This window comes from Zingiber officinale, chromosome 3B (genome assembly GCF_018446385.1).
Source record: "Zingiber officinale cultivar Zhangliang chromosome 3B, Zo_v1.1, whole genome shotgun sequence".
In the NCBI taxonomy this organism is placed as follows: domain Eukaryota; kingdom Viridiplantae; phylum Streptophyta; class Magnoliopsida; order Zingiberales; family Zingiberaceae; genus Zingiber; species Zingiber officinale.
This window is the reverse complement of record NC_055991.1, coordinates 27,710,407-27,727,812: the sequence shown is the minus strand read 5'-3', so window position 1 is coordinate 27,727,812 and position 17,406 is coordinate 27,710,407. Positions and strand designations below refer to the sequence as shown.

Below are 17,406 nucleotides of genomic sequence, written 5' to 3'. Positions count from 1 at the left end.
CAAATGATTTCATTGGTGAGCAAGCTACAAAAGTAGTTTGAGTATGACTTAAGTAATAGTCCTCCGTGCTCAGTGCGAAAGTGACCTAAATTTATCAAGTTTCAATCCCTAAGTCTAGTCAAGTCGTCATAAAATCATGTTCCTTATGCTTCCAGCGATAGACACTTACTTGCCACACACAAGGTTCGTTTCCCTCAAAAATGCTATGCATCGTCTACACAAGGTCTCAAAGGAATACTCAGTATCAAGAGAACATAACATTCATTTCCCCAGTAACCTAACTCAGTCTCAAAGGGGTGAATTGCTAGTTTCCACTCACGACAACTATTTTTTTTATCTCTTATTATTTTTTTTTCATTTTTTTTTGAATGTTTGCAAAGTATCAAACTTGAACAAACCTTCAATTTTTTTTTTTTTTTGAGATTGATTTTTCCAAATGAGCTTACATGATCTGAGTTTATCCAGTAACCAAAATGTAGTTGAGAGGTCACCATAGAAGCCAGAGTACTAGTCCAATTCTATGAATCATGACTATTTTAGAGTTATCAACCATCAAATATAGATATAGTGTATAGAGATCCTAAAACAAGGCCAATACTTAAACTCTTATAGTAAAACATTGCTCACTTCATGCTATCAAAGATAGAGAAAGATAGATCACTAAACATACTAGCACCATAAGTAACACATAAACCACATAAAATCTAGAATAGACGTGCTAGTATTTTACATTAAGGAACAAACAATCGTAATATGATGTAGGATGTAACTAGCAAAAATTTAAAAAAAAAAGAAATGTGCAAAAACTAAGAAGTATGACAAACACTAAACTAAACCCAAACATCCCCCCCAGACTTAAACTTTTCATCGCCCCAATGAAAACTAGAAATGTAATGTGAAGGAAATTTATGAAGTTTAGAGAAGTTACCAAGTGATGAGCTTCAAATGGTTGACATTCATGTGCTTCAAGATACTCCTCTATCTGATGCTCACATTCCTCCACAACTCTGAAGTATATAAAAAGAATGATAGACAAGAAAAATTAGGTAGAGTATGAATTATTAAAAAGAAAGAACTAAAGATATAAAAGAAAACAAGGAAAATGAACTTGGGTTGCCTCCCAAGAAGCGCTTGTTTAAGGTCATTAGCTCGACCACCTCATTAGATTCATCGAAATCTCGCTCTTGGAGGGGTAAGATATTTTAGAACCCTCTTACCAAGGGCTCTTATTATGGAGGGAGCTTTCATCAAAAAGTGAAGAATCACTCTCTCCATCTTCGTCTTCTTGGAAATTCTTTCAGGAGGTCGAAGACGGTTCAGATCGAGCTTCCAATTATAGGCCCCATGAAAATCTGCACACCCAAAAGAAAAACATACCTCTCCCAAGCATGGTATATTAGATGGAACTAGAACCCTATTAATATGAATTAAGTATGTATCAAAAATTGAATCACATCCAATAAAATCAATTATAGGTACATCTATGAAATTTTCTAAAAGATCACTAAAAATACTTACCTTGCATTGTTGAGATGTACCTGAAAGTTCTAAACAATGGGATGTGACTTCTTCAAAATTAGGAATTGGTTCTGGTTCTAGCTCAGGTGGAAGTGACTCTAAAAGTAGTGATTCTTGGGGCTTTGCTTTTATTGCACAAGTCCCTACAGATTGGTCCACAACATGTTCAATCCTTGCAACTCTCATAATCTCAGAAGGCTGTGTGGATAAAGGAGGTGATTTTTGAGATGCTGCTTCCACAACACTACTCCCTACACTTCCTTTCATAACATCATCATCAACACAAGCATCAAAGAATAAACCAACATCAATATCCTCAGTGGGAGAATCATCTATAGGAGGATCACTAACTTCATTTGCAGTTTCAGGTTGATCTACCACATCGTATTCATCATCTGAAAATTCAATTTCATCATAACACCCTGTAAACCTAGAAGATAAATCTGAAAACTTGTTATCCACTGTATTATCATCACAATCCTCATCTGAAGAGTCCTCATCTTCATATATATTCAAAAATCTACACTCAACCATCTTAGTGTCATAGAATTTGCCAAAGTCTTCGCTTTCATTGACCCTCACTAGCCTTTGTGGAAAAGGAACCTTTAGTGAAGGTCTTGGGAAAGGTACTTCCTTTCTTTCATATTCCTTTTGAGCTTGTGGAGGAGGTCCAATTTGCATATCTAGTGTAGGTGTGATCAATCGTTGAGGGAAAGATATTTGTGGCCTTTGGGAACTTCCTGGAGTAATAGAGCTGAGTTCTTGTGGTCTTCTATTGTTCTTCTCCTCAATTCTATACAAGTCATTTTTTAGAAGTTTTTCATGATTCTTGCCACTCCTCAACTTAATATCATTACACTTTTCACTAGATCTTATTTGTGTAGGAGGGGGATCTTCTTTGAACCATTTTGAAACTATGCTCTCAATCTTCGCCCCCAAATGTTTGAACTCCTCATTTTGTGACTTCTGAATTTTGACATTTTGGGGTGGTTGAACTGCATTTTGTTTGACAGGCTCTCTTATATGTATGGCTTGCACTTCTTGAATATTTGAAGGAGATTCCATCCAACTTTTATCTGACCATTCTTGGAGATTCAATGTCACTTGATCAATCAATGTATATGTTTCGTCCACACTTTGATTCATAAAAGAACCTCCAGCTGATGAATCCAAATAACATTTATCTGAGAAAGAAATTTCCCTATAAAATATGTGCAGGGTAAGCCATTTTTCCAAGCCATAGTGAGGGCACTGCCTTTATAGACTCTTGAATTTGTCCCATGCTTCAAATAAAGATTCTCCATTTGCTTGAACAAAATTTGTGATGCAACTCCTCATGTAGATTGTTCTGCTTGGAGGGAAAAAATGATTCAGAAATTGATGTTCCAATTGTTCCCAACTTGTGATGCTTTGAGGACAAAGAGAATATAATCAAGTCCTTGCTTTGTCCTTGATACTGAAAGAAAATGCCATTAATTGAACTGCATCCGCTGACACTCCTTCATAGTCCACCATATCACAAAGCTCTAAAAATCTCTCAAGGTGCAGATAAGGACTTTCTGATACTTCTCCTCCAAATTTATGACCTTGTATCATGAAAATTAATTCTGGGTCTAGTTGAAAACTTTCTGCTTTAATATGAGGCTGCACAATGGGAGATAAAAATCTTACAGAAATTGGTGCAGAGAAATCTCTTAAGGACCTGCTTGACATGTTAGCGCTCATGGTATCTAAGAAAAATTATTTATGAGAAGAATTAAAAAAAGGAAAAAAAATGAAAGACAAGAAGTAAAATGGTATGTGAAAAAAATAAATGCAGAATTTAAAGACAAGAAAGGAAATGTAGATTTTTTTTTTGAATTATGGAAATGGAAAAATAAAAACTATTCACAAGTCTAGATTAACTAAATTGCTAATCTACTAATGTTAATGCGAACATTCCCCGGCAATGACGCCAAAAACTTGTTACGCAACCGCAAGTATATGGTTTCGTCGTCAGTAATATAAAAGATTGTCTAACCACAGGGACTGTTGATTAAGTACTAGAGATATCGCAAAGTATATTATCTAGACAAACCTAAGATTGGTGAGGAAAGAGAGTAAGAGAGAGAGAAGAGGAAAGTGAGAAGAGAGAGAAGAGAGAACTGATCCTGGGTGGAATGAGCTTCGGGAGATGGATTCTAGGATTTCGCTTTCATTGTAATACTACGAGATACTACATAGATTACTTAGTTTCTACCCTCTTTGTCCATGCTCTTGTAGGAAGTTAGATTGGTCAATATCCCTAAGTATCGAATAGAGACGATCCCTGTGAAATCCTGTAACGGTTAACCCCTGTCACTAGGGCGCCTCGGTAGATCACAGGAATTCGTATATAGTAAATAGCAATAAGGATAATGGTAGATGGTACGGGTTCCTACTTCCTTATGGAGGAATTGCCTCTCCTTTCAAGAGAATGTCCTAGACATCCGTGAACGGATTACCCTTGTCACTAGGGCCCCTCGGGTATACGATCTAGAGCACTCTTTCTACGGGAGCAACAATTCCTAAGGGATTGTTTCTCCTTTTAAGGGAACGCCCTAGACGTCCGGAAAGGGTTACCCCTGTCACTAGGGTACCTTGGTCAATATGCTCTAGGGAATCCCCTTTTGCGGGATTAATAATCCTCCACATCAATCAACAAAGCATGCATAGTCACACGCACAACTCATCAATATAAACAAGACAATAACAAGTCATTGAATAGAAACGCTGCGAATCTACATAGTTCTACATCTCCATCATATTACAAATACTTCCTGATCCTAGAAAAGGAAGTCTACTCCATTGTGGGGGAAGAACAACCCTAAAACATAAAGAGAACATACTTACAACCCTTGATATGAGAAGGAAGGGAAGAAGCGATGCTTGCCGAGATTTCCGATGTCTTGGGGATGCCTCCTTGCTCTGGAGATGGACGGATCATCATGGATGGTGGTGGATGAAGCTCTAGGATTTCCCCCGAAGGAGAAAACTCTTTTCCAAGGAGAGGGACGAAGTCCCGAACCAAAGATAATCAAAGAATAGGGTTCTTGACCCTTTTATACCTCCTCCACACTGCCCAGGAAAACCAGGATTACAGGCATCCGGTAAACCAGGATTTTCACCCATTAAACCAGGTTTTCTCGTGCTTCACCCTGAACTAAAGTTGTATCCCTTGAAATTATCTTCAATCTGATACTTGGATCGAGCCATGGATCAAAACGAGCTGAAAGTTATGGTGGTTCGAAGTTTGGTCTGCAGTCTGGGCAGAGGTCCAGTTGAACCTTCAGTTGGGAGGCACGGCCGTGCCATTTACAATGGGTAAATAATTCTTTATCTCTGTTGGATCTGAATCAAATTTGTAGATCTTGAAGTCAGCTACGTTTCGGTATAAAGAACAGTCAGAAACTCCAATGGAGTACAAAGTTATGGCCGAATTACGATCGGTCTGCAATCTGCCCAGAATTCAACACAGCTCTGTTTTGGCGTGGCACATCCCATGTTCTTCGTCGGACAGCCGTGTGGAATCCACATGGCCTCACACGGCTTCCTCTCGGATTGAGTCACATGGCCGTGTGGGGTCACACGGCCGTGGCCTTCTTCGTCTCTGCCGAGGTCACACGGCCGTGTGGATTCACACGACCGTGACCTTTCTCTCCTCTGGATCGTTGGCACGACCGTGTGTTGCTTTGCCACGGGATGATTGTCACGGCCGTGCCATTCGGCATGGCCAAGGCTTTCTTCAAATCTGGATTACAAGCACGGTCGTGCCATTTGGCACGACCGGAACATGCTATGGCCACACGGCCCAAGCGCTTTTGCTCCATTTTCGCTCCAAATAATGTTTTGTCAACAAGAAAACACACAAAGGGCAGATCTCGGAACAAAAGAGTATTTATATTGAATATATGCTAAGATAGGTGAATATGCATAGAATATACGTGAATAAAGTAAGTGAATGTGCGTCAAAACATGTATAAATAATCATAAGATCTACATACATCAGAAACTCAAAGTTAGAACCGGGCAGTTCAGAGACTGTCAAAATAATTTATTATTTTATATTTTATTGTGCTAACTCTATTTTACAGGGTATGTTTAGTATTTTGGACTAACGTATCGTGCAGAGAGCGAAAAGGACTTAAAAGGCTCGGATGAACAGTGTCCTGTTGGCGCTGGAATTCCGTTCTATATAAATCCCCTGTACAAAACTTTGTACGAGCACAGAACCTTTCCTAGCAACCCACATGCTCGATCAGACATGTGTTTGTTGGTGCAGCGGGGACGACAAGAGGGGGGTGAATTGCTTGTAAAATAAGATTATACCCTCCTCAAGGCTTTCAACTAAAAAATACAGCAACAATAATAAAATTAAAAGAAAAAATAAATGGGAGACCAGAAATTGACTTGGTTACAACCAAGACGATTGTTAATCCAAGGCGATTGAATAGCTCCACTAGCAGAGTCTCCTTCACTGTAGGCAGAGAAGCCTTTTTACATTTAGAACGCTCACTAGTTGCTAGGAATTGATTACAGAGTTGAATGCTTGAATGAATGAATATTTCCTAGCTCTAGGGGTCTTTATATAGCTCCTGGAAAGTCTATCCTGAGGGTCCAAGGTGCCTCCAACAAGGTTCAAGGCGCCTCCAACCAAGTCAAGCGGATAAAGTTCTATCCACGTACAAACGGTCGAATTGACCCGGGCTGAGGCACCTCAAACAAGCTTGAAGGCGCCTCAAAGGTTTGAGGCGCCTCTAATGCCTGATTGAGGTGCCTCAAAGGTGGAGGCACCTCCAATCTTGATGAAGGCGCCTTGAGTTGTATTTCCAACTCGCTTTCTCCTTTGCTTTGACTTCCGAAGCTCCGTTTGTTTGGGTGATTTCAGCCAACCGAAATTGGGCTCTCCCAAACCCAATTTCCGGCATTCTCCTCGATCAGTCTTCCATCTCCCGGCTTTACATCCCTCGAACGTCGCACACGTTCTTCTCGCCCACCGGTGTACTCTTCCGCAGCTCTCTCGTCCTTCGGACACACCGAGCCCGTCGGCTCCCTTCCCGTGCCGTTCTTCTCGCTAGCTGCGTCTTCCGCTCGACTTCCTGTGCTCCTAAGCTCCTGCACACTTAGACACAGGGATCAAAAATATACAGGACCTAACTAACTTGGTTGATCACATTAAAACACCCACGGGGTCCAACAATCTCCCCTTTTTTGATGTGCATCAACCCAAATTCAAGTTAGGGAAAAAATAAACAAATAGTAATTTTAAGAAAATTACTAAACTAACATTTTAAGCACATAAATTGTAATAATATAAGAAAAAAAAATTAATTTTCCTAACTCCCTCTAAACTTGTTGCCTAACTCCCCCCCTTTGATCACAATAAAAACGAGGTAAAAAAAAATTCTAAGTCATGTAAAACAAATTTATGAGACTTTTGAAAGAATTTTCTATGTTAAAACTTAGGCAAGAAAAAGAAATTTCTAATTTAGTTCTAATTTCAGAATAAATTTTTAACTTAGGCAAAAAAATATTATAGAGAATTTTCCTAAGTAAAAAAAAAATTATGCAAGAAATATTTTTGTTGAATTAAAAAGATGTTAAAGAAAACTTTCTAAAGCATTATTTAATTTCAATTTTAATGCTTTAACAGAAAGTTAATTAAATATTTTATTTCAATATTTTAGTTTCCAGGTCGTGGCGAGGCACTAGGCTTTCTTCGTTATTGGAGCAACAACCACTTCCTTAGACAAAATCTCATAAAGAAATTGTAATGTTTAATTTTCTCGCTATAAGCCCTAACTTAAAAATAATTTAAACTAGCAAAGATTTTGGAACCCAGTATAGGTTCCTTCCTACAGGTTTATTTAAGAACTTAGGGAGTATATAATTTCTTGGAATTCGTCTAAGTTGTCCCTGATGTTTTCTTATATACCAGTTTAATTTTCCATAAACTTTAATTTTTGATTTTTGAAAAATATTAGTGTTTAAACATGCATCAGATTTTAAACTTTCAATTTGAAGTTTCAATTTATCATTTTCAGATTTCAATTTATCTAACATTTTATTTAAGTTAGCAATTTTTTTTTTTCTGATTTAGCTAAGTCTTTAGAAAGAGCTTTAATAAATTAAAACGACTGTTTAGGATTTAGAGCATGTACCTTACTTACCTTACTTTGTTATGCTCCCCCTTTATCATAGCTTTTCTCTTCTGATGTTCCTCCCCCTTCATCTATGCTCATTTCTGAACTTGACTCTTCTTATAGCTGGTGGTTCGCCATCAGTGCTAGTCCCGAGAAGACTTCGACTTCAGATTCGGAGGGTGTTGAATCGTCCCATGTGGCCTTCAGGATTTTGTGCTTGGAGGTGTTTGACTTGTGCTTTACCTTCTCCTTGTCTTTTGTCTTTTCCTTAATTTTTGGGCAGTCCTCCTTGATGTGCCCTTCTTCATTGCAATTGTAGCACCTGACCGTCCTTCTGCTGCGCTGAGGCTTTCTTGACTGTGACCGAAATTTATTAGTTTTAAGAAATTTATTGAAACATCTTACCAGTAGTGCTGCTTCGGTTTCGTCGATCGAAGCTTTGGAGTCGGGATCGTCTAACTTGGCTTGTAGGGTGATGTCGAGATTTGACTTCACTATTTCTTTAGGCTCTGTAATTCGAGACTCGTGAAGTTCGAAGGAGGAGAATAAACTTTCTAAACTACTTACCTCAAAGTCCTTAGAGATGTAGTAAGCATCTACTAAGGATGTCCACTCTGGAGTTCTAGGGAAGGCGTTGAGCGCATACCGGATGGAATCGCGGTTCGTTACCGGTTCTCCGAGGTTTGTTAGTTGCGTTATCAGCTCCTTGATCCTAGCTTGGAGTTGCGCTACTTTCTCATCGTTGTTCATCCGAAGGTTCGTCAACTGGGTCCGGAGGATGTCGCGCCTCGCTAGCTTCGCTTCTGAAGTGCCTTCATGGAGCTCCAGGAATTTGTCCCAGAGGTCTTTGGCTGAGTCGTAGCTTCCGATCCGACTTACCTCCTAGGGCGACAGGACACTGAGCAGGTGGAATTCCGCCTTTCCATTGGCCACGAAGTCGGCCTGCTCCTTCTTTGTCTAGTTGTATTCCTCTTTGTCCTTTGGCGCTATAAAACCATATTTCATAATAAGAAGAATATCAAACTCTGTTTTGAAAAATACCTCCATTTTGCGCTTCCACGTAGCAAAGTCTCCGTCGAACTTCGGGGGATGAATGTTTGTTCCGGCCATCGTCTTGATCTTTGTGCTTCAGTCGACGGTTAGTCCTTCTGAGGCTATTGGACTCTGATACCACTTGTTGGTGCAGCAGGACCGGCAAGAGGGGGTGAATTTCCTGCAAAATAAGATTATACCCTCCTCAAGGCTTTCAACTAAAAAATATAGCAACAATAATAAAATTAAAAGAAGAAATAAAAGGGAGACCAAAAATTGACTTGGTTACGACCAAGACGGTTGTTAATCCAAGGCGGTTGAACAATTCCACTAGCAGAGTCTCCTTCACTGTAGGCGGAGAAGCCTTTTTACACTTAGAACGCTCACTAGTTGCTAGGAATTGATTACAGAGTTGAATGCTTGAATGAATGAATATTTCCTAGCTCCAAGGGCCTTTATATAGCTCCTGGAAAGTCTATCCTGAGGGTCCAAGGCGCCACCAACAAGGTTCAAGGCGCCTCCAACCAAGTCAAGCGGATAAAGTTCTTTCCGCGTACAAACGGTCGAATTGACCTAGACTGAGGCACCTCAAACAAGCTTGAAGGCTCCTCAAAGGTTTGAGGCACCTCCAATGCCTGATTGAGGCGCCTCAAAGGTGGAGGCACCTCTAATCTTGATGAAGGCGCCTTGAGCTGTATTTCCAGCTCGCTTTCTCCTTTACTTTGACTTCCGAAGCTCCGTTTGTTTGGGCGATTTCGGCCAACCGAAATAGGGCTCACCTGAATCTAATTTTCGGCCTTCTCCTCGAGCAGTCTTCCGTCCCGGCTTTACATCTCTCGAATGTCGTGCACGTTCTTCTCGCCCACCGGTGTACTCTTCCGCAGCTCTCTCGTCCTTCGAACGCACTGAGCCCGTCGGCTCCCTTCCCGTGTCGTCCTTCTCGCTAGCTGCGTCTTCCGCTCGACTTCTTGTACTCCTAAGCTCTTACACACTTAGACACAGGGATCAAAAACAGACAGGACCTAACTAACTTGGTTGATCACATCAAAACACCCACGGGGTCCAACAGTGTTTGATCAATCAAACAAATTCTTGATTGATCAAAACTCACCTTGATCGAAGCACAAGATCGATGGTCTCTTGTGTTGGTATTCAAAATCGATATCCAAAATTGACACGAAGAAAACAAAACCAATTACGCAGCGAAATAAAGAACTAGTTGTACCTTTCTTCGTAGCTAAAGACCTCTTGATCTTCTGCCGTATTCCTCTCCTCTTCTTAGACGTCGCGTGGGCGACGATTTACCAAGACAACACCACCCTTCTTTTCTTCTCTTCCAAATCGTCGACCACAAAATGAGTCTTTAGGATGGGGCACCTTCTAATCTTCTTCCTTCTCTTCTTCTTCCTCTTCTTCCTCTTCTTGCTTTTCTTCCTATTTTTCCCTTTCTTCAATCAGCCACCCACAAGTGAATGGGAAGGGGCGCGACCACCAAGGGAGATGGGGAAAAGGGGGTGCCGGCCCTAGAGGGAGGAGGAAAGGGGGGCGCCGGACTTAGAGGGAGGAGAAAAGGGGGGCGCTGGCCTTAGAGGGAGGAGGTGGCGCTGACAACAATCAAGGAAGAGGGGGATGCTGCTGACCCTAGGTGAGGAGAAGAGGAGGCTTGTGGAATAATTAGAAGATTGGGTTTTAGGGGCCACAACCTAATCCTTTTATAGACTTGCTATCGGTTACAAGGAAAGAAAAATTAACAAAATTTTGTTTAAAAAAAATCTAAACAAACTATGTTAAAACAAACCAAGTTAAGTTAAACTAAACCAAGTTAAATTAAACCAAACCAAGTTAAGTTAGTCCAAACTAAGTTAAGTTAAACCAAACCAAGTTAAGTTAAACCAAACCAAGTTAAGTTAAATCAAACCCGGTTATGGAAGGGTGGATGTGAGGCTTTATAGAGGCTATAATAGGGACCGAGAGGAGGAATTGGTTTTGACCTCCTAATGGAAGCTTCCTGTGTTCGACCTAAACACCCAACTCAAGTTCATCAATAATAACCCATACGACTAAAGGGTCATTATTAAACTACCGCACCAATCTCATATTACAATATGAGCTCCTACTTATCATGAGTGCGTTAATCTCCCTGTGTTTAAGATATTGTATGCCCGTAATTAAATAAGTTACTGACAACTCATTTAATTAACAACTGACTCCAAGAGTAGTACCACTCAACTTTATTATCATGTTGGACTAAGTCCACCTGCAGGGTTTACATGATAATCCTTATGAGCTCCTCAAGGGGACATCATCAACTTAAATAAATAGGACACAGTTTCCCTTTATAATCAACAACACACCATATAAATGGTATTATCTCCCAACTTATCGGACCTATTGATTTAATGAATAAATCTCACCCATTGATAAGTTAAAGAAATAAATACTAAGTATATGTGTTTGTTATTATATCGGGATTAAGAGTACGTACATCCATAATAATAGAGGTTCTGTTCTTTTATATAGTCAGTATAAATCGAACAACCTCAAATGGTCCTGCTCAATACACATATAGTGTACTAGTGTAATTATATAGTCAAGACAAACTAATACCAAATTACACTACAACTGTTTCAATGGTTTGCCCCTATCCATCTTGGTTGTAAGCTACTATTTACAATTTATAAGGAACCAATAACATGATCTTCTGTGTGGCACCACACACCATGTTATCTACAATATAAATTAAATGAACAATTGTATCGACATATATATAAATATAAAATGCAGACATTTGACCAAAGTGATTCTCATTTCAAAATATCTCAAAAACAGATGTTCATACAAAAGCTAGGCATATAGTATACATCCCAACATGTTCGAGGTGCCTCCGGGGTTGCTGGAGGTGCCTTGGGTGCTTTAGGCGAAGGCTCTGTACAACAAGGCATGAAGGCACCTTCAAGGAGCTTGAAGGCACCTTGGATGCTGGATGGAACACGCCTTCCATGAAGTTTGAAGGCTCCTTCGGGTGGATAAACAACGCAGGTAGTGGGAGTCATCAACACCAATCGATAGGGGATAAGAATCCTTGCTGGAGGTGCCTTCCATGGAGGCTGAAGGTGCCTTCAGCAGGCTATTTAAGCCAGCCTCGAGCATATGCATAAGCATAATAAAAAATCACGATCCTTCTTCTGTACACTGCTCCAAAAATAATCTGAAGAAGCCATAGCATTGCTCCGACAACCGGAAGCCCAGAATTTCCCATTCTTAGTTGTTGGTATATTTTTTCCTGCACTTAAATATATCTGTTGTAATTTATAAATATTTTATGATTGATTAGTGATTGCCCATCAAAAGCACTCTCACGTGCGAACCTTGAAGTAGGAGTCGTCGCAGGCCCCGAACCAAGTAAAAGAAATGTGTTAGTGATTGCCTTTTATTTCTTATTTCTGTTGCGTTTCACTCAAATGATTTTCACCAAACAACGAGCGCTATTCACCCTCCTCTAGCGCTTTTCGATCCTACACTAAGTTCTTGAGTTTTAACTTAGTGAACTTCAATCTATCTCTAGTTATGTGTCTGGAGCATCCACTATCCAACATCCATTGGTCCAAATTATTATGTTCTTACACATAAAGTATTTGATTTGGATCCTATTTGATCGATTCACAAGTGATAAATAGGATTTAAATTTATACTTAGCCTTGTATCCAAGTCCGGATTGATTGTATACAGCTCTTTATTTTTCAAGAATCAGATCAAGATTCTTGGAACTCAAAGTGAACCGTTCCAGTGTATCCTTTAGTTCCTTAACTTGACTTTAGTAAATTCTTTTAAAAATTTAGTATTGGTTGAGCCAAAAATTATGTCATCTACATAAATTTGAGTTACAAAAATATCATTTTCTAAGGTTTTAACAAATAGGATTTGATCTATTTGGACTTGGTTAAATCTCTTAGATATTAGGTATATTGATAGACGTTCATACCAAGCCTTAGGTGCTTGTTTTAGTCTATATAAAGCTTTCTTTAACCTAAAGACATGGTTTGGGTGGTCTAAGTCTTCAATCTTGGGGGTTGATTAACATAAACTTCTTCTTTGATGAATCCATTCAGGAATGCGGATTTTACATCCATTTGGTATAATTTAAATCCTTTATGTGCTGTATAGGCTAGCAACATCCTTATGGGTTCAAGTATGGTTACAGCTGCATAGGTTTCATCATAATCTAAACCTTCTACTTGGCTGAATCACTTAGCTACTAGTCTAGCCTTATTTCTTACTATTTCACCTTTATCATCTAGTTTATTTTTGAATACCCACTTAGTTTCAATTATAGATTTATTTGTGGGTTTAGGTACAAGTTCTTAGACTTAGTTTCTTTCAAATTGAGCCAGTTCTTCTTGCATTGCAATTATCTAGTCTGGGTCAGGTAGGGTTTTTCTATAATTTTGGGGTTCAATTTTAGAAATAAGGGCTATTTGCCTATGAGTGATTGTGAGTTGGTTAATTTTTTATCTTAAGTTGATTTGATTTGAGTTTGGTTTAAATTAAGTTTAAGTTTAAGTTTAACCTAATTTTAGTTAAGTTTAAGTTAGTTTAGATGTAAATTTAAGTTTAAGTTAGTTTAATTTTGATTTAATTTAAGGTTAGTTTAATTTTAATTTGAGTGAGATAAATTAAGTTAGTTTTAATTAAGTAAGTTAATTTAATTATGTAAGATTAATTAAGTAAGTTTTAATTAAGTTAGTTTAATTAAGTAAGATTAATTAAGTTTTAAGTTTAATTAAGTTAGTTTAATTAAGTAAGATTAATAAAGTTGAATTTTAATTTAGTTAAATTTGAATTTTAATTTAGTTGAATTTTAATTTGGTTGAATTTAGATGTCAAATAATTTAAACTTAGATCAATCTCACCCTTTTTCTAGACTATAAATCAGGGAACCTTATTTGTTTTGTAAGATGGTTAATTTTATCTTTACTTTAGATTAAATCTAAGGATTTATTCATATTTGAGTTAGACTAAGGTTTAACAGTTAGTTAATTAAATATTCATTTTAATAATTGACTTCTAGACTGTGGTGAAGCACTAGGCCTTCCTAGGTATTAGATCATCAACCACTTCTAGACAAACCCTTTTAAAGAAATTAAATATTTAATTTTCTTTCTAAAAATATTAGGTCTAATTACTCAAGTGTGAATCAAGCCTAAGTCTTTATCTACCCTAATTTAAGCATGAATAATAGAAAGCAGAAAAAGTATACATCAAGCAAGTTTATCTAATAAATATGGTCTTTTTATTAGCTCCCCTTGGATCATAGCCTGGATAGGGTCTATCGAGGTAATGGATTTGATCATTGGAGATCCAGTATTAACCAAGTCCAACTTGATTAATCAAGTTAGACTTGGGGACGCTGGTTGCTACTGGGAATATCGTACTGGTTCCCCTGTACAAAAATTTTGTACAAGTCCTGAACCATTCCTAACAACCTATTGTGTTCTTTAGAAATTAAATTTGGAATCACAAACAGAACTTAACATTATTGATTCTAAATTCAACTTATCTGTTCTTAGAGGTTTAGACTTGGATCGCAAACGATGCTTAACATTATTAATCCAAATCCACCCGTGTCACAAATTCGATTAAATATTTATTTCAAAGTTCAGCTTCTAGGTCAAATGTGGTGAGACACTAGGCCTTCTTGGGTATGAGATCATCCACCACTGCCTAGACAAAGCCTTACAAAGAAAACCAATATTTAATTTCCTTATAGTAACCCTAGGTTTAACCAAAAAGAACAATTGAATCACAAATTCGAAAAACAAAAGAAACACAAAATTGAAAACATAAATTCGATAACCTAGATTCATTAGCCTCTTGTGTTTGGTATTTCAAGATCAAAATAAAAGGATGAACTAGTTATGATGCGGAAACTAGTAACTAGTTATACCTTTTATAGCTTATAGACCTCACGATCTTCTGCTGTATTCCTCTTCTTATCTCGGACGTCGTGTGGCGACGATCTACCGAGACAAGAATCCACCCAAGCTTCCTTCTTCTCCAAGCAAGTTTCGGCCAACAACAAACTCCTTGAGTTGAAGAACTTCGGCCACCAACCAAGCTCCAAGGGATGCTAAGAAACAATGTCTCCTATCTCTCCTTCTTCTCCAAGCAAAATCTGGCCACCAAGATCTCTCCAAGAAGATGACACCGCCGACCACTTAAGAAGAAGAATAGGGGAAGAGGAAGAAGAGAGGGTCGGCCACCACAAGGAAGAGAGGAATAGAAGATAGATTGTATGAGGTGAGGCACCTCTACCCTCTCTTTTATATTCCTTAGTCTTGGCAAATAAGGAAAGTTGTAATTAAAACTTCCTTAATTTCCTTGCCAATGAAAAGGAAAATTTAATTAAAAATTCCTTTAATTTATTAATGTGGTCGGCCATATCAAATCCTCCAAGGAAGGAAAGTTTTAAACACAAAATTAAAACTTCCTAATTTGTTTCCGGAAATTTTTAAAATAAAATTTCTCTTTAAAAATTCCCTTCATGGTTGGTTATAAAAGGAGACTTTTATAAATTAAAATCTCTCTATTAAAACATGTGGATGATTTCAATAAGGAAAGTTTTCTCCAAAATTAAAATCTTCCTTTCAATCTACAAATAAGGAAAGATATCAAACATTTCTCTTAATCTTTTGTAGAAACTATAAAAGGAAAGATTTAATTTTAAAACTCTATTTTAAAATCATGAGGATGGTTACAAAAAAGGAAAGTTTTATCAAAAAATTAAAATCTTCCTTTTAACTATAAATAAGGAAAGATATCAAACTTTTCTCTTAATCCTTTGTAGAAAACTATAAAAGGAAAGATTTAAATTTTAAACTCTCTTTTAAAACCAGGGCTTCCACATAAGAAAATATTTTAAAAACTAAAATCCCTTTTAATTAATTGTGGCCGGCCACCTAAGCTTGGGTTCAAGCTAGAGTCGACCACTAACTCAACTTGGTTTGGCCGACCCTAGCTTGGGCTCCAAACTAGGCTTGGTCGGCCACCTTAAGGTGGGTTAAGAAGGTGGATATGGGTGAGTATAAGACTTTATAAATAAGAGGCTACGACAGGGACCGAGAGGAGGAGTTGGTTTTGGTCTCCCGATGAACTTGAGCTTCTCGTGTTCGCCCCGAACACCCAACTCGAGTTCATCAATAATAACTCATACCACTAAAGAGTTATTATTAAATTACTGCACCAATCCCATATTACTATGGGCTCTTTCTTATCATGAGTATGTTAATCTCCCTGTGTTTAAGATATCGAATGTCCACTAATTAAATGAGTTACTGACAACTCACTTAATTAATATCTAGCTCCAAGAGTACTACCACTCAACCTTATTGTCATGTCGGACTAAGTCCACCTGCAGGGTTTACATGACAATCCTTATGAGCTCCTCTTGGGGGCATTATCAATCTAGATTCCTAGGACACAGTTTCATTCTATAATCAACAACACACCATATAAATAATACCATTTCCCAACTTATCGGGCCTATTGATTTATTGAACTAAATCACACCCTTTGATAAATTAAAGAAATGAATATTGAGTATATGTGCTTGTTATTATATCATGATTAAGAGCACACACTTCCATAATAACAAAGGTCTTGTTCTTTTATGCAGTCAGTATAAAAAGAACTTACCTTAAATGATCCTGCTCAATACACTCAGAGTGTACTAGTGTAATTTTATAGTCAAGATAAACTAATACCAAATTACACTACGACTATTCCAATGGTTTGTTCCTATCCATCTTAGTCGTGAGCTACTGTTTATAATTTATAATGAACTGATAACATGATCTTCTGTGTGTGACACACCACACACCATGTTATCTACAATATAAATTAATTGAACAACTACACTTAGTATAAATATAGATATTTGACCAATGTGATTCTTTGTTCCAAAATAAATATTTACAAAAAGCTAGGCTTTTAGTATACACTCTAACAGGGGACCCGTGCTTGGACTATTCTCATATTTGTTCGATTCACAAGTGATAAATAGGATTTAAATTTATGCTTAGCCTTGTATCCAAGTTCGGATCGATTGTATACGACTCTTTGTTTTTCAAGAATCAGATCAAGATTCTTGGAACCCAAAGTGAACCGTTCCATGTATCCTTCAGTTCCTTGACATGACTTTTCAGATTGGAATTTTCATCCTCAAGTTGGACTTGAGTTGAAGTTCTAGTCTGAACCGATTCTTTCAAGGAGCTTGGGATAGTCACTTCCTTGAGGGCTTTGACCTCCTCATGGAACGACTTGACCCGAAGGTTGGACTTGGCTAACTTTCTTGACATGTAAGAAATCAAGTTATGTGATCTAATTAAAAAGATACTTACATTGGTTTGGGAACCTTCCGAACGATATACGGATCCGTGACTTCGCTCAGACTCAGCTTCCAATTTTGTCTCTGACTCGGATTCGTCGACTTGCTCTCGTGCCGGAAGTGTGAGGAAACTTGTTTGCTTGACATCTTCATCGGAGTCTTCTGATGATGATTCATCCCATATTGCTTGTAGTGCCTTCTTTCTTCGTTGCTTCTTCACTTCCTTCTGATTTGGACAATTTTCCTTGATGCATCCTTTCTTGTTGCAGTAATAGCAAGTGACTTCAAACTTCATTTTGAAGATTGAGCTTG

At 38.0% G+C, this 17,406-nt stretch overlaps 1 non-coding gene across 1 annotated transcript; it reads left to right on the top strand.

Annotated features, from left to right (window-relative positions):
* The first annotated feature begins 2,752 nt into the window (after nt 1-2,752).
* LOC121968842 lies at nt 2,753-2,858 on the top strand. Its single transcript, XR_006108372.1, has one exon. It is a non-coding gene; the product is annotated as a small nucleolar RNA R71 (small nucleolar RNA).
* The last annotated feature ends 14,548 nt before the right edge of the window (nt 2,859-17,406 follow it).